Source organism: Vanellus vanellus (assembly GCF_965231255.1).
Source record: "Vanellus vanellus genome assembly, chromosome: 10".
Classification (NCBI taxonomy): domain Eukaryota; kingdom Metazoa; phylum Chordata; class Aves; order Charadriiformes; family Charadriidae; genus Vanellus; species Vanellus vanellus.
In genome coordinates, this window is record NC_138915.1 from 13,218,271 (window position 1) to 13,241,665 (window position 23,395).

The window sequence follows — 23,395 nt, forward strand, 5'->3', positions numbered from 1 at the left end:
AGAACCGACAAAGGGACACGGCGTAAGCTCTCGGCTGTTTTGATGCCATGGAAACAGATACTCGTTTACCCAACATACTCTGCAAGTGCTTGAGCACTTGCAACGCTCTGGACCGTGTTTGTGCATTACTCATCTCTGAGCTGCCAATTTTAGCTGTGTATGTCTTGGCACTGGGGAGGTTGTGAGTCTAATGCCCCTCATTCCAAACCCATGTATGGCCTACGCTATCGGCTCAGCTGGCCAGCACGAGTCGGGGTTTTTCCCCCTCACTGACCTCTGCACTTGAATGTTATTCTTCAGACAGTTAAGGTGGGAGGGATGGAGCTGAAAAATAACACCACTTGCTTAGAACAGGGTGGATTTTCCTTCTGTCAGTAGCTGGTCAAAGCTTGCAATGTCTGCGGCACTGGAACGCTGCTGCTATTTGGTTTAGTTCACATTCAGAAATGAAAACAAGATTTTTTTTTTAATAGTGCAACTTTTCTGCAAAACATAAATTGAAATATTTGCTTCAGAAACATCGATACACCGTGTCTTCAAAACCACCACGTGCTCTCTTTGACCCTAGCATCTGCTGCAAGTCGAGAAGACGTGCTCCGCCAGCAGCAGTGGAAGCTGCCTGGTCAGGGTCATCTCCATCGGTCAGTGCCACGCAGCAGGGAAACACATCTCTGCCATTCACGAGCTGCTGATGCTACGAAAGACTGTAGGTTATGGACCAGAGACTGTGATGCTTCTAGACCACATGTGGGAGGTAAACCCAGCCAAGGAGCTGTTGGCTCGGCCACCTGCAAGGCCAGGGACACCTGAATGCAGGACCACCCGCACAGTAAGATGTGACAGATCTACAGCACTTTGAATTTCTGGGTTAATCCATATGATAGGACTGCTGCGAAGCTACGGACCATGGGGCTGGGTGGGTAAGCTGGAATGAATTGAGGACATTTTGCAACGGAAATGTGCCTGGCCTTAAGATCCTGTGTGGCAGGAAGAGTTCCTTCAGAGCCCTCCCTTCATTTTACTGGAAGGCTCTTCCAAAGCAGTGTGTTTCGATAAAATGTTTTCAGTTAATCTGCATTTTCCCAGGGAAAAAAAAATGTACTACAAGAAGGGTCCTGGACAGCTCTGCTTTGGCCATTAGGTATATCATCACTGAAAGAAAGACTGAAGAGCCAGTCTGAAAACAATTAGCAGTGTAGAAATAGCAGGATGAAGCTCTGCAGAGCCTCTGCCAAGAAATGGGGCTAGCTAGCAAGTTTAAAACTAGCCCGGTACATCCATACCACCCTGCAGTCCGTAGTGGAAATGTCCTTCTTGAGGGCTGAACACACAGCAAAGGAGATCAGCCAGTCAGCCCGACTCCACCCCGCACGCTCTCCGCTGAGGCAGGGATGACAGCCATCCCCTCCCTCCTCTTCTGACAAGGGGAGAATTGTGCACTGATTTCATTAATGCTGTCCCTTACTGGACAGAGATGGACATCGTCTAAAAATTAAGATGTGACCCCAGATCTGGGACATTCACCCATCAGCGTCTAATGTGCTGTGAAGGAAAAGCCCGGCTGCCCCAGTGAGCCCTGAATTTAGCTTGAGAGTTCCCCCTTCCGTTCCCTCCTATGTGGTTCTTCAACGAGCCCCTGCACCAACTCTGCTGCCATCACAAGTGGGACTTACAGAAGCTTGAAGCTGCATTTCATTACAAACCATCATATGTAAATGAGATCAACTTCACACCTGACACTGGACTGGCTTCCCTGCACCCACAGGGGGTAAAAAGCAGTAAGATCAAATATAGGGAAAGGGTTAATTTAGGTCTAGCCCTATTCTCAGCATACTGATGTTTCACCATGAATTCTTTGCATGCTACTGAATGGAGGGACCCTACCAACATGTCACTACTGTGGCCGCAGGCACCCAGCTCACACTCCCGAGGGAAACACGCTTCTCCCAATGCTCTTCACTGCCACATTCTGTTACACTTTTATGTCAAACATTTGGCTGTCAGTGTCACCACACCCCCCCCCACATTAGAGAAACAGTCCACTTCCTAGCTGTGAAAATGGTGAAAGCGTATCATATACTCTTTGAGAAAAACCCCAAACCATGTATTTTTATAATCCTGGATTTTGAGTCAGTTCCATGCTGACATCCAGATCAGTTAGGGAGGCTTATGTTGCTAAAGGCACAGTCAGAGAGAGTAAAACATGGGCCACAATGTCCTTGATCATTTTGGAGTATCGTAGATTGTTCAGAGACAATAATATCAATATTATTCTCTTGGATGGATTTTGTGAAACGCTCTCTTCCTACAAGTATTCTCATCACAGTATCGGTACATTGTGTCAGAGCAGACAGCTGATCACTGCTATTAATCAACTGAACCCAGTAAAGGCACATTTTTCAGTGGTCCACTGGAAAAGAGCAAAAGTTACTGTATAAACGTAGCACATGGTTATTTAGCTCTCAGGCAACATTCAAAAAATTACTTAAGGATCCAGTTAAGAGTACCGAAACAATTAACCAATCGCTTGGGCTTGGATCCATCCATGTGAAAACAACTGCTGCTGCTCTTCCATCCAATGATGAGTTTATGTTAGCAGCGGCATTCCTACAGAAGCATCTTAATGAGATAATGCCTCCTGCTCTGTAACGTCTCTTGTTTATGTGAGCGCAGGATGCTCTTACAAAGTGCCTGTGTAAGACTGCAGTTGCATTTCTACTTAGAAAACCCAATTAGAGAGAGACAAAGAAAGAGAAGGGGACATGGAAGGAAATGAGGCATGAGGTTACGTGAACTGGGATTGCCATTTTATGCTGACTTGCACTTAAAATGAGTTTAGGGAAAAGTGCATTTGCATGGCTGCTGTCTCCTTCTCTCCTTGTTCCCAGACTTCATCTGCCACTCGAGAAACTGTACAAACTGGAATGTGACCCCACGACCAGGAGCAGCTTTAGCAGGGGCTCCAAAAGCTGCTGTCTTGCAGTCATTCCCCCTTGCCCCCGAATGGGGAAATCCATCGCAGAGCACTCAGCGTCACCTTACTGGGAGGCAGCCTCAGCCATGCCTACCTGCCCTGCATCTCATCCAGATGTGCTGTGCCACTCTGCCAGCCTGATCTTGGGTGATACTGGCTTGAGAAGCTGCACTCCCTCCTACATCATGCCACCAGCTCCTTGGAATACGACTTGTTTTCTTCTCAGCCTTGATTCCCTGCCCAGCTCACCACCCAGAATAAGATAAAAACCTCTCCAGTTCTCTTCCAAGTGTCCCTTAAAAGGTGAGTGTTTGGAGTTCTAGGACCAAGACAAAAGCCTGGGCTGTGACTTGGTTCCCGCGCTGGTTTCCCCATCTTTGCCCAGTTCCCAGTCAGGAAAAGATGCTATATATAGCAGAGATCTGTCGTTATGATGGTGATCATGATCAGGCATTGTTAACCAGCTTCCTTCCAGCTTACTGCCAGTCAGGCAGGCCAGTATGACCTGACAGGGAGAAGGGTCCAAAATGGAGTGGGCCCTCCAGAAAACATGCTCTGTATGAAATAGCTTCCCATGGGACCCCCAGCCCGAGACCTCCCCTGCCTCCCGCTGCCCTGGCCACCTAGCACCAAGGTAACCCCACCGACAGTCCCAGGGGAACCTGGCCTTGAGTGGTGGGCTGCAAACCCCCCGCTCTGACACTGGCAGTGAGGAAGGTCCTAGGGGTATGCATGGAGGGGATGGGAGGACAGGGGGCTGGCACAGACCTTGCTGAGTACCGCTAGGACTGAGTGGAGTCCAGCAAAGACCACCAGACCTTAGCTAGAGTAAATCAATGTGGATCCACCATAGTCAGTAGCTTTACACTCATGTAACACAGGGAAAGAGCCAGGCCAAGGTCACGGAACTCTCACGGGAAGTTTTATATACTGCTTGTATAGCAAGACAATGAATCTAACTAGGAGTGTAGCATGGAACACATATACAACGAATCACTTGAGTATAAGAGCCTTGTGTTTCTGCTACTGGAGTAATAGGAATAATCAACGCCGTGCAGCACCAGTTTGAAAGGTTTGCTAAGTAACAGAGTTGTTCAAGCATTAGATGCCTTTAGAAGACATCCAGAAATCATGCCGTGCCTAAAAATTTAATCTCTAGAAGTGCAGTGCCTATTGACTTTAGAAAGCAGGAATGATGAGAGCAGACGCAATGGTAGCGCCGTGTGCTGTACGGTATGTAACTGAGGGAGCGAGTCTGCAGATGTAGACAGAGGATGAAAACATTCTTGAAAGGACTGATTAGAGGAAGGAGGAGCAGGTTTCCTAAGGGATCTCCCACGTCTGCCCTGTGTTTAGTTTCCCCCAAGTCAGAGTGCATAAGACGACCGTGAGCATGAGCACTGCATCTTTGCAGGGACTGGCTTTGCCACCAGGCACACGAAACCTCAGGCTGGAGGGCTGAACGTGTGGCTTTTCCTGTGCCAATCGGAATATTTCCTGTAACAACTTCACCACCAGTTAACTGTTTGAGGTGGAACTATGTTAAATGGGTCAGCTGGAGTCTCTGCCTCCCTCAGCTCGAGTCTGGACTTGCGCTGCCCCAGGAGCGGGATCCAGCTTCCAAAGCTCCTCTCCCCCAAAAGCTGGCCCATCCCTCCATGTCTCACGCTGTTTTTTTCCCCAGTGAGGCCAGCTCAGACAGTGCTGCAGCACGGTGGTTTTGCACCGTTTTCACCCCGGAATTACACCTTTTCCGGGCTGGGCTACCTGGGGATTACCTGCTCTTGAGGAGGGTGTTGGGATCATCCTCCCCTGCAGTGGGGCCGAGAGCTGTCACAGCTGGCTGACTTTACAAAACCTACAGGAACATCCCCAGCCTCCGATACCTCCCTCCTCATCACGTCTGGGTGCAATCCACCACCAAGCTCAGACGTTACTGGTGGTGGCAGTGTACAACCACCTCCCAGTCCTTATGGTGCCACCAAGTACCTCATTTTGAGAGGAAGCCAGACCAAAAAGCGTTCTGGTGCCTGTTCTGGTGCCTGACCTGCTGCACCTCTAGGAGCGTTATCCGCAGCCGCAGCTATTTCATGCTCTCTGTCTCTGAGCAGAGTCGGGCTCTGTAGGCAAGCTTCACACCTCTCTCAGATATTCCACCCCAAGACACCAGATGGGCCTTTTCCCACGACGCAGAAGAGCCAGGAGAAGCTGAAACAGTCTACGGCATCCAGCTCACAGTGCTCGTCCACCAGCTGTGCCGCCAGGTTTCTCATCCCGGGGACAGTAATGTTTTCAGCAGCTGTAGGAGCAGCTCCACACACTGTGCGCGACACCACCCCATTCCCAGCTCCCACAGAGCTGCCACGCGAGTGTCCCTGCGGTACGTGAGGCCTTCGTGGCTGCTCTAGAGACACTCCGGGACAGATGAATAAAGGAAGAGAAACAAACCCTATGTGTCTACAGAAGTGCCCACCGCTTTACGTGGCCAACTGAGGAGCTCTATCAGGACCATGATTAGCCGCCAGAGGACTGACACAGCCCGTTTCTGAGACAGTAGTGGCCTCAGCAAAGTGACTTTCTGCTTTTCCCTCTATAACTACTGTGCTTCACCACGACACTTTCCATCTGATGGGCTCTTAAACACATTACAGGCATTCCAACAAGCCCTTCCTTACTCTTATCCCATATATCTCTACCCCAGCTTCAAGCACCTGCTTGGAAAAAAGAGAAACCGAGGCGCAAAATGAGGATTTAAGTAACATGCCCACAGCGATGCAGAGAAGTAGTGGCGGAGCTAGGCTTGGAAGCTTGGTCTTCTTTCTGAGAGAGGTCTAAGCTAGGTGTCCTTTCTCCTCAAATCATAAGGTGTATTCTGGAGTCATTATTGCAACATTTTCATTGCAAACATAAGACAGACACAGCTCTTGCCCCGGGACCTTATCAAAAGCACAGACCAACAACATCTGAGAGCAGGCAAAATCAGAGCAGATCCAATCTCATGGAATATCATCAGGAATTTCTGATACCTAAACATTCGCCATAGTCTACCTGTCCGAAGAAACAGGTCCCTTTGCTACCATTGAGGCTACAAGAAGCTTTTCCACAACACAGATTACTCATCCTACTTAATAAGGAGCAGTATCACCTGCTCATGCAGCCCAATTAACACTCCACTAACTGCCCTGTGCCTCCTGCCACCCTGAGACTCTGGCACACCGTTCCATTTTCTGGCTAATGTAACCCTCTTCCAATCCGTCCAGCCTCATTTTTCCATATTCCTTCATGTTAGATAAGGACACGTGTGTCTGTCCACTTATATTTTGAAAGTTTGCACTACTTTACTTTGCACGGGGTGAAAATTGTGCCCAGAAGAGAGGAAAAAAGTGCGCAGCTGTTTACGAGCTCTTTGGGGTGAATTTTGCCAGCAGAGGCATGTGGTAAAGCATTAACGTTTCCTTGCAAATGCTAGGGAGAATCTTTAACTTTCCTTCCGCCACTTTAATCCTATTAATTCCTTAAGAGCCATAATTAGCCTAATTAATCAGAGAAGGAAGTATAAAATAATGTTGGGTGGCCACAGCCCAGTATTTTATTTGTGGATGCGAGTCCCTGCAGAGAGACAGGGCAGGGTTTAATGTGAAGTCAGAGCTAAGAAACTTGGGTGTAAATATTTATCCGAGCCGTTTTACACAAGTTCGCCTTCCCGTGTTTTTTCACTAATTGCTTCCCTCTCCCTTACTGCTAAAACGCAGCTCCAACCAAACTCAAACATTTCTTAAAATATGCACAGCCTGATGGCAGTAAATCAGTTTGCGAGGACACACTTTGAAACATTTCCTTTTCCTTCCAATAAATGGAGCCCTGCTGGTTTATTTTAAAATGTCCCATATAAGGGGGACTAGGAGAAACGATTCTTGGCTGCCAAAGGCCGGGTGGGTTTTCCACTTGGAGGTGGCTGGGGATTAGTTTGACTCACACCGACCTGTTGCATCCTATTTTTTTTCCCCTGCTCCCATGGATTCCTGGTGCCTGCAGGGTCTGCCTTCCTTGGGAGTCTGGAACATCACCAGCAGCAGATGGCAATGAGAGAGTATGTCCTGCAAAGCACGGAGGGGACTGCTGTCTCATGGAGCACCAAAGGTCTTCCCAACTGAAGTGGGTCTTTCTGAACAGCTGATGTAATGGTCCACGTTCTGAACTGACACTGGGCTGGACCCCAAGTGAGAACACTTGGAATTTGTCCAGGCTTGGGTCTGCGTTTCTGGCTACTGAACACGGCCTTGCCCGCATGGCACTGTCCACCAGGAATACCCATGCCTGGGGATGAGCACAAGGGTTTGCTCGCATGATACAGCACTGCCCAGGCTCCTAACACAAAGTGAAACTCTCAACTGTCACTCCAACAGCAGGACAGGTACCTAAAAAGGTGCCCAGAAGCTTTAGGCGGGAAGACAAAGCTACAGCTCCTGTTCACGAGCTGTGCCTCTGCAAACACTTGGGTGTCCACCTGGAGCTCTGTGCGTCCTCACTGTGGCATCCGGTACTGGACAGACAGGTGAAAACTGATGAATACAAGAATACAATAAAATTTAAAAAATCCTGCTATTTCCAAGCCTCAGCCCACTGATACAGTGTTGGTGGACAGAATCTGTGAAAATTTTGGGCAACTGCTGCTGAAAACATCCATGGGTGGTCTTTTCCCTGCAAATCTGAAGGTTCAGCAGGAGCAGGTGTGTCTATGTATTCTGGGACAACAACAAAGCAAGCTCTGCAAGAAAAACGCTTACTGCTGGTGGGGATGATTATTAGCCATCACCTTCAACAGGATCAGGCCCCGAACATCGGAAGGGTGCACTCGGACAAAGTCTTTTTTGCATCGATATCAATTTGAAGAACTTGGAGTAAGAGAAATGTCTGTTCTCTGTAGCCAGCACAGCACAGCAAATAGCTAATTGATGAAAACTGAAGAGATCGATAAATATTTATGTCCATTTAGAAATACTTCTGTACTGGAAAGAAACTAACAGCCGCTGGAGGAAGCACTTCCCCCTTCTAGTACCAGCATAGGAGGCCAAAAGCGGTGGGAAAAGAAAAATTTTGTTTTGTACAATTTCTTCACCTCTTCTTGGAGGTCCTGACAGTTGGATTGCAATTCTGATGTCCAGGGCTGAGTAAATTTGAAATATTTGCTGACAATGGATTAGACCAAACAGCTGCCACCTGTTGGGATTTTCCTGCAATGCTCATTCCCATGGTGAAAACCCTCTGCAACAGATTCCCCCTATATATTTTGATAGAACTTTATAGCTGGACTCTTTCCTCATCCCTTTTCTTCCTTTGAACCAATGCTGAAAGCTACCCCAGGAACCTCTCACGAGGCATTCTTGCCTCTAAAGCTCTAAAGAAAATCTCTACGTAACTCTACAGGCATATATGGTCTCCAGCATCAATCTGTGGCATGCTCTGATCATGAGCATAGCATCAAACAATTATGGGGTGACTACTGATAAGACTCGGGTGGGAAATCAGCAGGGGCACACTTTTGAGAAGCCCTTCAAACCATTTAATTCAGGCTGGTACTTTGGGGTAGAAGTTTCTCTTGCAAAGTTGGATGTATGTATAACATTGGAAGGGAACTTGCTGGGTTTCACAGTATAAAAATTCATCACTGAGGCCAAAGTAAATTAAGAATCATGCTCGCTCTTTAAAAATGCAAATAAAGAGTTCACTGAATTGAGCTTTGGCAAACTGAAAAACTTGCAGAGCAGCCAAACCTGAGGAACAGAAAAATCTAACACATTCCTTCATGTCTTTAAACTAACCCCCTTCTCTTTCCCTCTCTTGGTGCAAAACTCCTCTTCCTGCCATATTAAAAATTAAAAACTCATAGACAGCTGGGTCTGCCCAGCTGCAGAATGACTTCAGCCTCTCCAAGGCAGGGCCTCTGAGCTCGAGGATGCTGGTCCAGCCCCGGCTAGGGCCCAGATTAACCACCAGTGCATGAAATGCAGGGTACCCGTTATAGAAAGATATAAACTGCATAAGGAAGAGAAAGTGTAAACTACAATTTATGAGGCAGTAATGCTTCAAGTCCACTGAGCAGACAGCGCATCTCCACTTGAACGCTGTGGTCGAATCCTCGCCTTCCCCTGGACACGCATCCAGTGCAAGCTGCCGAGCTGCTAGTGGTCCATCACCACAGCCCTGACAGGGACCGACCAGACGCTCACCGCCCTTATACCTGCCGTGGCTTTCTCTTAGGGACAGAAGCAGCCTTGTTTCCAAGCCGGCTTCCCCCAGCCTTAATGCAAACATGTGCATGAATTGCGCTCCCCAAGAACGGTCTCAAGTTCCCACCTTAGGAATGATGTTGTTGCAGGCAGAGGGTCAGTGGGTGACCCCAGCCCCTCCACCAGGCGACTGTTGGCAGCCTTTGGTGTCTGTAAGTTTCAGTGCCCAGTCCATGTTGCAAGTCTGGTGTTTATCATCTATTTACCATGATTAAATCATTTTATTTGCAGCTTGGACATAGAAAAGACCTTGAAAAGAGGCAGCTCTGTGCATCTGGATTTCATTAGAGCTGAACATTAATCCCTCAATGCCTTATAAGCATCCTGTTAGCACTATATGGACTAGGGGTTGTTAAACGGCATTCTCAGAGCTGCCTGGCTGAAAAATGGGTTAATCAACAGCACCTCTGCTAGCACACGCACCATGAAAGGCATTTTCCTCGTTCTGTTGCTTGCTCATCTGCCTGTCAGCGTCAGGACGGGTAACAAATTTATTAGTAACATCCACTGTCGAACTCCTCCTCAGAACTCATGATAGGTTTGTGCTGAATCGTGAGATTTAATCCCACAGAATTTTGCAGTTGATGGAAATGAAAAATAGGCATCCCAGCCTCAAATGAGGATCCAAACATCACGGATTTCAGCGGAGCTGCGAGTCTAAAGTTACACGAGCTGGGTAAATAAAAGTAGACTTTGGCTTAAACAATTGCACTTTTATGCCAGTTTTTGGAGTTGCAGGAAGACATTAAGGGTTGAACAGTGACAGAGGCCAAGAGAAAGACACCGCTGAGCGGCTGGGCAAGGGTCAGGAATGGAAAGGCAGGCAGGAGCAGCACTATGTGAGCTGAGCCCATGTAAAAAAGAAGGTGTGAAGGAGGGGCCTGAAAACACAGCCTGAAGAGCTGCCAGTGGACCGAGAAAGCGAAGAAGAGAAGCTAATCACAGAGGATGAAGAGCTCAGAGATCAAATAACCGGGAGGCCAGGGGTTAGTTTGCCAAGTGAGGCTAACAAATATGCACATTCTTACAGTAAAAAGCTCTTGCTATGAACCAATGCAACTCAAGTTGTGTGGCCTCAAAGAACGTGTCCCAGTTCTCTGATAGCACAAGAGGTGGAAAAAGCAGTGGAATCAAACTATTCACATTAAGTTCCTTACACAAGGCTGTTATAATTATTCATGGGAGCAACTGCTGCAAGCTACTGCAGAAACTCATCGATGACCCAAGGAGAAGAAACAATTAAGGCAGAAAATGTCTTGTTCCACTGAAGTCAATGATAAAACGCCAGCGCTTTGCAGAGGGTAGGACTTACAAGAGTGGGTACAGCATCTCCAATGAACCAGGAAAAGGCGAGACAGCATAACGACTCCTCATACCCCATGCGAGGGCACAGGCTGGGGCCAGGGAGGCATTTTTGCTCTGTAGGACCGAGGGGCAGAAAGGAGACACTGCGACACAGAGGTCCCACCTTCTCCTGGGAGCACCCAGCCTGCGCCGGCAAGCGGCTGTGGGGTTTTTTGGAGATGTCGCTCTCTGTGCCTCTATTTCTGGCGCAGCCTGAAGGGGCAGGCAGTGGAAAACTCCGAGAAACATTCTATTTAAAGACACTTACTCTGATTCATGTATTATTCCACGCCTTCATTTCTCCCAGTATTTAATTTTTGCCTTAACCTCTACAAGAACTAGTGTGCAAACTATCAGCTGAAACTAGGCCAAATATAGGACACATTATGGGGTACAGACAATCCCAAAGGCTTCCTAACCTGCCCCTCGTGGTTCATTTCCCATTACTTGGGTTTAACACACGTTTATGTGTAAACTAATACCTCCAGCCATGAGCATTTTTGTGGGTCTGTGATAAATTCTTTATAATTTGATAGAATCTTTCCAATTTTGAGCTGTTCAGAGCAGAAAACAATTGTCCCACAAGATTCATAGAAGAGCTACATAGATGGAATTTATATTTCCCATCACTTAGTCCTTATTGGTTTTATTAATTTTTAGGTAGAAAATCATCCTGAGCCTGAAGAGCAGCCTCTTCATTTGCTCTCCCTACACAAGCACGCATGCACGTACATATCTGCATACACACACATACATGCACAAAGCTCTTTGCCTGATAAATTTCCCAATAACCGCGGCAGGCAACTTCAAAACCAAACCAAAACAAGCCTTTCAACAGGAATTATGAAAAATAAGTTTCAAATCACAAAAACATCCTGTTTTGCTTCGGTTTCTCTCACATGCCACAAGCTGGACTCCACCCTCCCTGTTTTCAGAGGGGCTAACTATGGGTGCCAGGTTTTGGAAACTTCCATGTCCTTATCTGCCCTGCCATTTGCTCTCAGAGGAACACGAGGAGGACAGCACTGCGCAGACAAGAAAAGAGGGGTTGATCTCCTGTGCACCCATCCCTGCCCAGTCCTTTTTCCCACAGCTCTAAGATCCCTCAGGAGAAAATGTGGAGAAGTGGAAGATGAACAGAAGTGGGGTTTATTGTTTTTTTGGGGTTGTTGGTTTTTTGTGTGGGGTTTTTTTTTGTTTGTTTGTTTTTTTTAAATCACAGTAACTGCCACAAGTATCAACCTCTGGATGAAATGGAGCAGATACTGTTAAGCGGACTTGTTATTTGCTCTACTAGGCTTAAGTACTCATATTGATGAGATTTTCACAGACAAGTCAAAGAGAATATCCTGAGGAGATGGCAGGTCCCTAACCAGAAGCACATGGAGAGGTGAGGAGCTGGCAAGGCAGATTTCCTGCCTTGGCTGAGAAACCAGCCCTGCAGATCAGATGGGCACCATACTTTAGTACCACCTCTGGGTCACCACTGCACGTCAGCTTCCAGCCAGAGGATATGGCTTGGCTCCTGAGCAGCCCGGCCAAATAGGCGATGTGCTGCTGGTGCTCCAGAGGCTGCTGGGGGGGGCTCGTTTGAGATGGGTGCAGCGCAACGCAGGTGTGACCACACAGAGCCCTAAGCAGGACACAGGCAAGGAACAGCGGGAGTGGCTGAGCGCTGCTGTAGGCATTTTCAGAGTGTGCGTATTTGCGTATTTGGATCTGCTGGAGCCCTACCTGCTGCGACGGTGGCCCTGGCAAGGGTGGAGGAGTGAGTAATATGAGAATGAAGGTGAGCAGAGCAACTACAGGAGTCTGGGGGTGTTAGTGAGGGTGCTGGCGCGATAGAGGGTGCAGCAGCAGAGGGGTGGTGAACCTGTGGCAGGCAGGAAGGCAGAGTACGGCGTGCTGGTGTAATGCTGTTAACGAGGGACTAGGAAAGGATTCACGAGAAGGATCTCTGCGTCAGAGCCACAAATCAGAATCTCCCATATTACAAGCAGGAGAGGATCAGAGATCCCTCATGTCTAATCATGAAGAACGAACATCCACTACATCTTCAGGTTAATTAAGAGAAACCATATCAATGTACATTCCTCAACATCTCCCATACCTATGAAGTAAAACCAGTCTGACGACACAGATGCTCGAGTCACATCCCCTGGTAACAATCTAAAAGACTTCTATCCCCTGGAGCTAGCTCCTCTGCAAAGACAATGCCACACACTTCCCACTTCTGGGGCCAGCCTAGCTGAATTAGAATGAACCAAGGTGAAGCACCAAGAAGCATAAATGGTCCCTTCTGTGAATGCCAAGCACACCTAGACCAGAGCCACATTAAGCGATCTGCACGTGACTTCAGCTGAAACCTAAAGTGCAGCAGCACGTAAAGACAGGTCACAAGAAAGGAACTGCGTCCAGTGCTGTTGATGGGAAAACCTTCCCTGAGCATCACTGAGGAGTCTGCAGGGGAGGCAGAGACTATCATTATGTCTCCATGGCTGGAGACGCCTATCCAAAATTAGGTTATGCACCCATCCAAAGTGTGGTATTGTGTTTGATAAGGATTCCCTGAAGCAGTTGGCTCTCAGAAAATGTAAATCTTTTTAAACCAATAAACTTTAATATTTGTTTTCCTCATGAAAGGAATCTATGTTAGTTTTTAAAACATCACTAGAGGGCGTTAAATAAATAGGCTTCCCAATCAAGCTAACTGCCTGCCCAGGCAGTGAGAGCTTTGAGAAAACTGTTTACTTGCAAACCTTGGGGAGAAGCTTTAAAAGGTCTATGCATATCAAAACGGCCTCCTGACCACTTTCTCTCTGGCTCACAAACTAAATGCTTTACTTCTCTTTAGGTGTGCCCTGGAGAGCACCAGCCCAGGGGCCCAGGAAACACAGCCAGGAACTTCCCTGCAGCCAGGCATGAGCTGTGCCAGGTCTCAGCAAGTCATTTGGGCAGCTGTCCCATGACCAGGAACACTGCCATTTACACATATCCCATCAAGCACCAGTGGTTTAATTAGCTTAAAGTCATATGGACAAACTGACAACCAGGTCCTTGAAGAAATCACTGGGAAGGCTGAGGTACGGTGCCTGGTGGTGCTCCATGCATCCCAGGGAACACAGTCTACGTAGGAGCTCCAAGCTCCTGCAGAAACAGGTGTCCACGGCCCTGCTGCTCTGGTTGTGCAAGCTAGCAACCAGCTGTGATGCTGAGGCAAAGAACACACTGTTAAAGGCCCTCATTTTCCGTCTCTGCAGGTAATGTAGAGTTGGCATATCACAGCAACGCTTTGTCTGGGTTGCACAGAGGCATCAGAAGACAGAGGTCTGGTTAGGAAAAAGAACATTAAGGAATGTTCTAAATGTAGAAGAAGATGGGAAGGTAAAGGGAAAAACAGACACCTCTGTCTTAGGTAGGACCCACAGGTAAAAACTGCAACTGTCTCTAAAGAACTGGCAGCAAACGCTGCAATAAAACACCACCCTGGATCACAAGGATCTCTCGGGTTGTGGGCACCCTCCAGCCCCTGGCAAGCACTATAAGTGTTACAACTAGTTGCACATTTTTTATATATTTTTTTTAACAGAACTTGCTATTTATTCCAGTGGAAACTTCCTGCAAAGAAAATAGTTCCACTCAGCTACTGTTTGTTTTGGATGATTCGTTTGAGAATTTCAAGCTGGCATTTTGAATAATATTTACAGTTTGCCCTCTTATTTTCCATTATTTCGGGCTAACTCCATGCTAATATGATACTCTATTGTTTGTTCTATTGCATTTAAAAAAACACCAAAGGGCAGCTGCCGTTCAGTACAGACCGAGCATCTCTCCCCCACCAAGCACGCTCCCTGCTCCGCTGCAGAAGTGCCACACGCTCCGCTCGCTCCGCAGGAGACAGTGGTTTCTCCTGGCGAGTCTAAAAATACGAGGCGGTAACAGAAGAGCTGCTTTGCCTGTCATTGTGTCCTGACATGAACGCAAAGTAACTTGACGGGTCTCCTGGAATAACTCTGGGATGCAAAAGCGCTGCGATTCTGCCACCGCTCTGGAAAAGCGACTCTGCGAATACGCCGCGAGCGAAGAAGCTCTCAGAACGCCGCGCGGCAGAGATTTTTCAGGTTATTCCCCTTCCGACCCAGCCCAAAGCCAAGCGGGGCCCCGGCCCCAGCCCCAGCCCCAGCCCCGCACACGCCGCCAGACACCCACCATCAGCTCTCCCACCGCCCGCTGCCCCCCTCCCCTTTCGGCAGCCGGGCTCAGGCAACCAGGGACACCTTCGCCTCCCCCTCGCCCGGCAGCTCGTTCTCCCCCAGCGCTCGTCCAGCACCGCGGACCCTCCGGCTTCCCCGGTTCGCGGCCATCTCCGGGGGATGGGGCGCGCAGGAGCCCCCGCGACACGCAGGCAGCTCTGGGGAAGGGTACGAAGAGACACCCACACCCACCCCCGCCCCGAAACGCCCCGCCGCCGCGGTACTCGCCTGGCTCCGCGCGGAGCTCGGGGCGCGGCCCCGCTGTCATGCCCGCGGCCGAGGCGCGGCGCGGCTCATGGTCGGCGGTGACCGGCGAGTGGGCTCGGCGCGGCGCGGGGCTCGGGGCCGGCGGCCCGGGCCGGCCGGGAGGGGCGGGGCGGGGCGGGGCGAGCGGGGTGGACCCTCCCAGCGCGGGCGGCGTCAGGGATTGGCTGGGCGAGGAGTTGGGGCGGGGCCGGGAGGCAGCGCCCCCTGCCGGCGCGGAGCGGCGCGGCGGCGGGCCGAGCCACCGGGGGCCGCTGCCGGTGGGCCGGAGGTGGTGGGGGCGGGAGAGCGGGATGGGTGGCGGTCGCGGGAGGGAAAATGGTTTGTGCTGAGGGAAAAGGGCAGGAGCTGCTGGATGAAAATCAGCGTTTCTGTGCAGGCTTTGAGCAGGGGTTGGTGCGGGCTGGGGAGCTACAGAGCAAACCTGGCACGGGAGGGGGTCAGTAGATTCCTTCGCTACCCCCGGTGGCACGGAACCTCACTGTCCATGGTGGGCATTGCCCAAGAGCAGGCTCAGGGACTGAGTATGGGGAAAGAGCTACCCAGGAAATCATGCTAAAAGATAGCTTTTCTGGGCAAACCCAGTGGAAGAGCCAAGAACCAACAGTACTCGAGATGGTGATGCTCATGTTCTGGAAAGCAGTTCTTCCTACAAGTCAGAGCACCTGAGCGAGGTGGCATGAAAGTGACTTCAGAAGGTATCATACACAGTTCCCACACCACTTATTTCCTTCACTCTCACCTCCAGGTCTCCTGCCCCAGTTATCAGCAATGTAAGTACCCACCCAGTTTTCCGGCTTCTAAAAGCAATCAGCTCCCCTCCTTGCCTATGCTTATCTGTGTCATTCCTTACATCCATTTCCATAGAGAGGTCCAAAAAATCTCATTCAATTTAGCTGTCTGTGCATTCCTTTGGGAGAAAGACTCTGATTACAGCTGAGTGGTACATATCAGAGCATTTGGGACCATCAATTGTAGCCATTTCCTCTACACATCGTGATCTTTTCCTGATCCTCACTCTTCCTTCTTCCAGCTTCCTCACTTCCTTCATTTCAAACTTCCCCCTTTTTCTGATTCTTGTTTCCAACTGGAATGCAGCTGTTTGGGGGAGAGACCACAACCTACTCAGAATTGTGACTACAGTCTGTTGTAATACAAATATGAAAATAAGGGTGAGAAATTTTCCATTGGAACGATTTTTTTCCCCAGTGGAAAGAGCTGAACAGTTCACATTTTGGGGAAACCTGTTTGTTCTGGCAAATCTTCTGGTGGAACTCAGGCCAAAGCCCGCTGCAGGAAGGCCTTGGCATGGACTGGTTTACTGCGAACGCAGCTCAGCTCAGCTTCTCAGCTGAAACCCCTGGTTTTTGAGAGCATATGGGTACAGGCCAGGTCAGTTATCTGGGGGCTGGTCAGATGCTGGAGGCCTTGCAAGTGGGGCTCCTACTTCCAACAAAGGCATCTGATGTCTGGTGTCCGGGTTGGAAAACTAAGGGTCTGTGACGATGATGACTCCAGGAGGGGCTTGTCTCTGTGCCGGAGTCCTGATGGCTTACAGAAATGAACATAAATACTGCCAGATTGACCAGGTGCTGCTGCTACTCAGCATCCTTGGGTTCTTGGCCAGGCAGGAATTCTGTACATTAATTCCCCAATTCTACCATGATTGCTGGACAAAAATTACTATGGAAAGCAATTAAAGCATGCACTGACAAGGTACATTCCTCTCTGAAATCATTCCTACAACTCCCCCTGTATTGACAAAACCCATGATTGCAGCACATTTTGTGGGATCACAAATAACCTGCGGTGGCAGTCACCCAACTTTCCGCTCTTCTGTGCCTTTCATGGAGAACCTGGTACCCATTTGCCCTCCCTGCTATGTGAAGAAAATGCACGTGCCATGTTCACAACACTCTGACAGAGCTCGTGGAAAAGAAACACAGTGAGTCTTAAAGGGAGTATTAGTAAAATTAGTTTAGCAATGCAGATTCTTGTTTTGGAAAGATTTCCAGATTAGCCTATTGCTTTTTCTTCTCTAATTAATATGAGATGAATATTTGTGGGAAGCCATCATTTATCACTAGTTTTGCTAGATCTTTTAGCTCTTTCTGTGTGCCCCAACAAAGCCCGTATTGTTCCCTTTTGTATCCCTCTTCTTTTATTAAATATCTCCTTTGAATATTTTGTAACTTATTTACTATGAATTTTTTACCTTAATCTATTTTTCAATTTTTTTTTCTTTAATTTTAAGCAACTCTTCCTGCATCATGGAAGGCAGCAGACTTGACCTTGCAAGGGGAACTTGCAGTGCACCCACAATGCAGGTCGAAGATGTGGGCTTCTCCTGTATCATCCCCCTTTAATCTTTAACCCTAGGAGGAGAGTCACTATCTCATTTTGGGAAAGGCTTGCTTACCATCCTTACTATATTTGTTTGATCTCTTCCTTGATCTTTCGGCTAGGAAGCCAGTTAATGGCAGTTGTGCTAATAGATTTTATCATGAAGTTATTTTTTAGTGTTGCTATAATGTACAGGGCTGAATTTTTTTGGAAGACCCCCCTAAGTAGGGGCTTAAGTCCCACTGAAAGTTAAGAGTGACTGGACAGCTAAAGCCAGTAGGCACTCTGTTTAGTTCTCACTCCAAGGTTTTTAAAGCTCCTCTCTCATGGGAATGTTTTACCATCATAAACAGAGTTAAGAGGTATGTAAAAGCCCTCAGAGACTAGCCCAAACTCCTTGCTGTCCTCTGTTACTGGCGCTGCTTAAAGTGGGATCTGCCTGGGTGGCTGTCTCACAGGCTGTAGTATCTGGGAGCGTTCGTCACATTGAGACAACGTGAAAAGCAATAGGGGCCAAGTGCATTCCCACCTTGTCTCCCCTCCTTTTTTTTTTTTTTTGTTTTTGTTGATGTGTAGGAAATTTCCTTTAGAAAGTTTTCTATCAGTATGGCAAGGAAATATCTCTGTGGAGAAGTCTACTTGTGTTGAGAAAGAAGCCACTTCTGAGACTACTCCAAGGTAAACAAGTACCAAGTGCAGATACTTTCACAGTTCTGTCACTTTGAGAAATATCTGTGTTATAAAATCCTCTCTGGACATGTGCTGAAAAGAATACATTACACGGGGAGAATGTCCTCTAATCTATGCTAAGATATTTTCATCTCTTTCACATTATAGGTTCAGTCCTGCAAACATGCACTTAAAGCGTTAAGTAAACTGAAGCGTTGAGAAACAAGCACACCACATCTCAGTCACGCAGACTGTCTTGGAAAGTCAAGTGATTTTTAAAAGCTATAAAGAAATATGAGGAATGTTTTATTTGTCACCTGGTATACTGTGGTCTGATCTTTGCATAGAAGATTTGAAAAGTTGTGATTTTTCAGTAATGACATCTCCTCTGCCTCTAAACAAACCTTACAAATATTTTTGAGCACAAGATACCAAGAGACACGTTCGGAAAACAAAACAATAGACATCCTCCCACTTCCCCAATAAATGAATATGTGTTTTGTCTTTAAAAATAATAAAGGAGCCAGCCCCCCCCAGCATTCATTCATGGATGCAAACCATGCAGTCCCTCCCCATCAGCTCTCATTCTCCTGGGAAATACCTCAGGAGGCATTTCCTGTACCTGAAAAGGTACAAATGGGCCAGGCAAACATAAGACTGCAAACAATACTAGTGCTTATTAGTGCTTTTTGTTCATATTTTTCCATGTCTGGTGAAGTGGTTTTGCAATCCTGATATGGCTCTGCCCACTGTCTTGTTATAGCAACAATACTGTAAGCAAAATGGCACAGACTTTTCCAAAGGAGCTCTCCAGATAAAATTTCTTGATCTTTTCTTCCCAAAGTGCCAGTACCTCTTTCCTAATCTAGCGAGCAGAAAAAATTTCCTCTGCAGTTGCAAGTGCCTGTGAATTCTGAGTTTAATAACACTCACGATATTAATTTAAAAATGCTTTAGAGCCTCTAAGTTTATTACACTCCCACTGGTAGTTTGACGGAGTTCAGCTATGTTTCTTTACCTCCATTGCATGGGTGTAGGGTTTCAGGATATCTATGTTTTATAGATCAGCAAAACACGTCAATAACCAAGACAACATTTCTCCTCAATATGTGAGCAAACTTAGAGGATCCTCTTCCCTTTGCTTTGCCGCCTGCCCAACAAACATCCATGAATGATCATTTTCTGAAGAGCAGTTAATCTTCATAAGAAAGAGCTCAGAAATAGCCTGCTGTTTTCTCAAACTAGTTTGTTTTATGGTATCGCAGCAGCCATGCAGAGCATCAGCTATGGAGAAAGGAAATAGTTGTATCATGCTAAGGTACAAATGCTGAGGCACTCTCTCCAAGGAGCAGAATTAGCGATGTGGAATTCAGGAAGGTCATCTCTGCTTGGGTTGTCTTTGTGACTTTGTTGCTCCACTCCATCATCTGCCTGTCTTTCTGAACCACTCTGCAATGTTGGGTTTTGAAGGTTTTTTTGTTTGTTTGTTTTGTTTTGTTTTCCCTAAAAGTGAATACACATCAAGCATTTTTTAAAGATAGAACTGCTCCAAGCCAGCCAAATTGGCTGCAAGCCTGAATATTATAGGGAGGAATTCAACCTTGGAAATCTGACAGCATCGATGGTGTTTAGATCCCTGGTGTCTTTCTAAGAGGCGCTGAATGTCAGGGTCCACTGAAACAGCCTTTTCTATTAGGGAAGCCTATTTGCAAAAAAATCAAAGCCAACATGTTCCAACTGTAGCCCTTAAAGTAAGTTTTTAAGGAGTCCTTAAAAAAAAGAATGCAACACCCCCCAAAAATAAAACCCCAACAACTGGGAATTTGTTTTAAAAAGGACATTCAAGATAAATTCCTTGGCGACTGTTATTCAAAATCATTGTGCTTTGGAAAGATGCAAACTGCGCATTATCACATGGGAGGCATCTCAGACGGACCCAATTCCACACCCCTGGCCCCATCGACATTAGAAAATAAAGAATCAGCCAAGGGATTCTGCTCCGATGCTGTTGTTTCCTTTGCTGGTTATGGATTTGTTTCAAAACACGGTGCAGTCCAGCCCTCATCCTCCTGTACAGTCAGGGACGGGCTTGGAATACTTCCTTTGTTTATGGGACACGGCTCAAAACTTTACTCTGCTGCGGTCAGATCTCCGTGACCCTGTTGCATGAGGAGCAGTGATGAGGTCTCTGTCTGACAGGAGCGACTCAAACAGAGGCAGGCCAGTGCTGAACAGAAGTAAATTTCTCAACAGATGGGAATATTTTGTTACAATTTTTTGGAGTTGTTATTTGATAGTGCAGAGAAACTATTTGAAAGAGTCTGCCAGCATACAGGATCAACAAATAAGTTGACCGTGCTGCTGGGTTTGCTTTCCATGCTGCAGTGCTGCAGAAATACTACGTGACTCACCATTTGCCACGCTGCTGACATTGCTACCTACATTTGTAATGCACTGACGTCCAGCGGTCCTAATTAGATGTTTGCTGAACAAATGTAGGGGTCAGCTAAGAAACTTTGCTATGTCTAACACTGCACTGTCAGTGAGCTGATACCCGGGGAAGTTCCTCCTCCCCTCCAAGCATTAAGTCATAGGCTGTGGCTGAGAGCAGGAAATTGGGTTAGCCAGGGCATGGATCAGATCTGTACAAAAATCTGTGTTCCTGTGCCTTGAATTTTGATGATAACCTTTGATGTGCGAAGGCGAGCCCATCACATCCTCCCTACACAATGTCATTTAACATGGTTGCCCGGGCTGGATCTTGTTCTCAAGCCAAAGGTTGAGCTGGCCCCTGCTATAGAAAGAATACATCCTATAGGCATTGTGTACTCCTCTCCCTGATTTACATCGTGTTTCCTTTAGCAGGGCTTGCTGGCATCCTGTTTGCCTGGTTCCTTTGTCTGCTGTAGCTTCATTCGGGGCTGAAAATACCATAAGGATGTCTGTACAATGATTTGGCATGTCTGAAGAGCATGAAGGCTACTAAAAGGAATATGTTTCCAAATGGCAGATACTCTTTTTTCTTTCCTTCCTCGGGGCAAAAAGTCAGTTTTATAACAGCCCTTCTTGTCCCAGTCCTCTTAACCAACACTTCAGGTATGCATTTCCCATGCGGTTCCAGTCACTGCCCTTTCTTACCCTCAGCCTGACGAGCCTTACCTCTCATGACTGACTTGCTGCTTCGTGAAAGGTCTCTTGCCCAATTAGTGACAGGTTCCTTCACTGCTTGGTTAGTATTCATTAGAGTGGGGTGTCACATAGTTTTGCTGCTAGGCCAGGAGAAAAATGCGTCTACAACATACGTCATGTTCTTCCACCCCACCTCTACCCCTTCCTAGCGTGAATACAATCAGGCAATAGAAAGATCTTTTAAAACCATCTCTAACTCGGAGTTGTGCTCCCCTTTGCAATATAAACACGCAGTGTGTCTTGCCATGCCATTAATCAAGCAAACAGGATTAGAGAACACCTCACTCATGCTATTTGGCCAAGATGATGTTGCTTTTGGAATCTCATCTTTTGCATTTCCATGCACACGAGACTATCCGATTCCAGTGTGGTTAAACCTTCATTTAGCTGTAAGAGTAGCTGGAAAAACCCATGCAAAAATCCATGACCCGCTGAAATCAGTAAGATAACTCATCAGTTGTTCCCTGTTCCTCTGTTTCAGTGAAACATTAATCACATGAGTAAACGCAGCGAGATTTGGGCCATGATTTTAAGCAATGTGACTAATTAGGTTGTGCCTTGCTTCTATTTCATAGAGTGCTGCAGGCTCAGAGGAGAAAGCCACAAGATTAGAAAAGCTGTATTTTCTAAACAGTTTTGCAGAGATGTGGAAGAGACTGGAAAGGAAAAGAACCGGAGAACAGGTCTTTAGATCTTTAATAGTGATTGCATGAGGAAGGCTCCCTTCCCATGCCCATTCTTGTTATTGCCTGTCTGGAAATAGCTTGACACAAGGCTGGTTTGAAAGGGCAGAAATATGTCTATTTACATTGTGACTGCTTTGTCTCAGGTAGAATAAAAAATGAAAACTCAGGGCTTGATTCCCAACTGAAACGAGCATCTCCCGGCACTCTGTTCTCACACACTGTTTCTTGTTGAGTGCAGCTGAAATGCAGGAGTTCCCTAGATGCGGGGAGACCTGTGGCTTTCTTTGATTCCTGAATAAAAGACGGGTCTTCTGAGGATTCTAGTGTGTGAAGCTGACGTTGGAGTCTTCTTCATGCAAACTATCCCAGCAGAAACCCTGAAGCAGCAATGACTTGGCCCATAGGACAGAGGAGAGTAAGCTTTGTTAAGGTCCATTACAAAACTCTAACAGATGCCCCAAAGCACACGCGGGGGGAATTTTCAAGCACTGGTAATAATTTCACTTCAGGTTCCACCCTTCTCCTGTCTCAGTGTAACGTAACACGCATTGCAGCCAGAGATTTAGTGGCCTTGGATTAAGTCCTGTTTCCAGACCTGGTTCTGAGCACTGCCTTTCATCTCTCCTTGCTGGAGGCCTGTTGAAAAAAGTACAGCCTCAATATTTTTCCAGAGGAGAGGACTGCACGTTGGGGGTTCGGGTTTGTTTCTTTTCACTTTCCTTGAACTTGAAAATACCTACTGGGATTTTGTTCCCAGTTTCGAAACAAAACAACCTCTCTTAGGAGAGACCAAGCATGGGAAATGTGAGGTCAAATACTCAATGGAAGCGTCCTAAGCAAACTTAGGATGACAGTGGATGTTGTGCAACCTTACCTTGGTGGTGGCTGCTATCTGCTATAATAGCACACTGAAATATGTGTCACTTTTTGAGAGAAAATACGCTGAATGTTAGAAGGCTAAGGGAGCATTTCAACCCTCACTATGCACCAGAGCTTTTGGAAAATTGTTTAAATGGGTGATTAAAGCTATGCATTTTCTAAAATACTTTAGAAAGGAGTTGCTAGGTTGTTAGAGTATGTTGGTATGTTCCATCTACTTAAAGGTGGTTTGTTTAGTTTGGGGGATTCCATCACATGCTGTCAGTGCCCTCCCAGCCTGTGGGGCGGTGGGACAGGCCTGGCTGGACAGGACACGGTGCCACTCAGCTCCTGGCCCATCACCTGGTGCTCTTGAAACCTCCAGAGGCCTAAAGCCTCCAGGGGCAACCTGTCCTGGCCCCTCTGTTCTCCCCAACTGGGGGGAGAAGCCCGGAGGTGCCCATGGGCTCCTGTTATCACAGAGGCTGGTGAGACCCAAATCCTTTTGCCCTGCCTCAGCGCTGG

General features: G+C 47.4%; 1 protein-coding gene across 1 annotated transcript in view; it reads right to left on the reverse strand.

The window, feature by feature from the left end:
• LOC309675850 (rho GTPase-activating protein 20-like) overlaps positions 1 to 15,208 on the reverse strand; it is a 38,334-nt gene extending 23,126 nt beyond the window's left edge. The window contains exon 1 of the mRNA XM_082488253.1: positions 15,090 to 15,208. The gene's annotated coding sequence lies outside the window, so the exon portion shown is untranslated. The remainder of the gene's footprint in view (positions 1 to 15,089) is intronic.
• Positions 15,209 to 23,395: the final 8,187 nt, after the last annotated feature.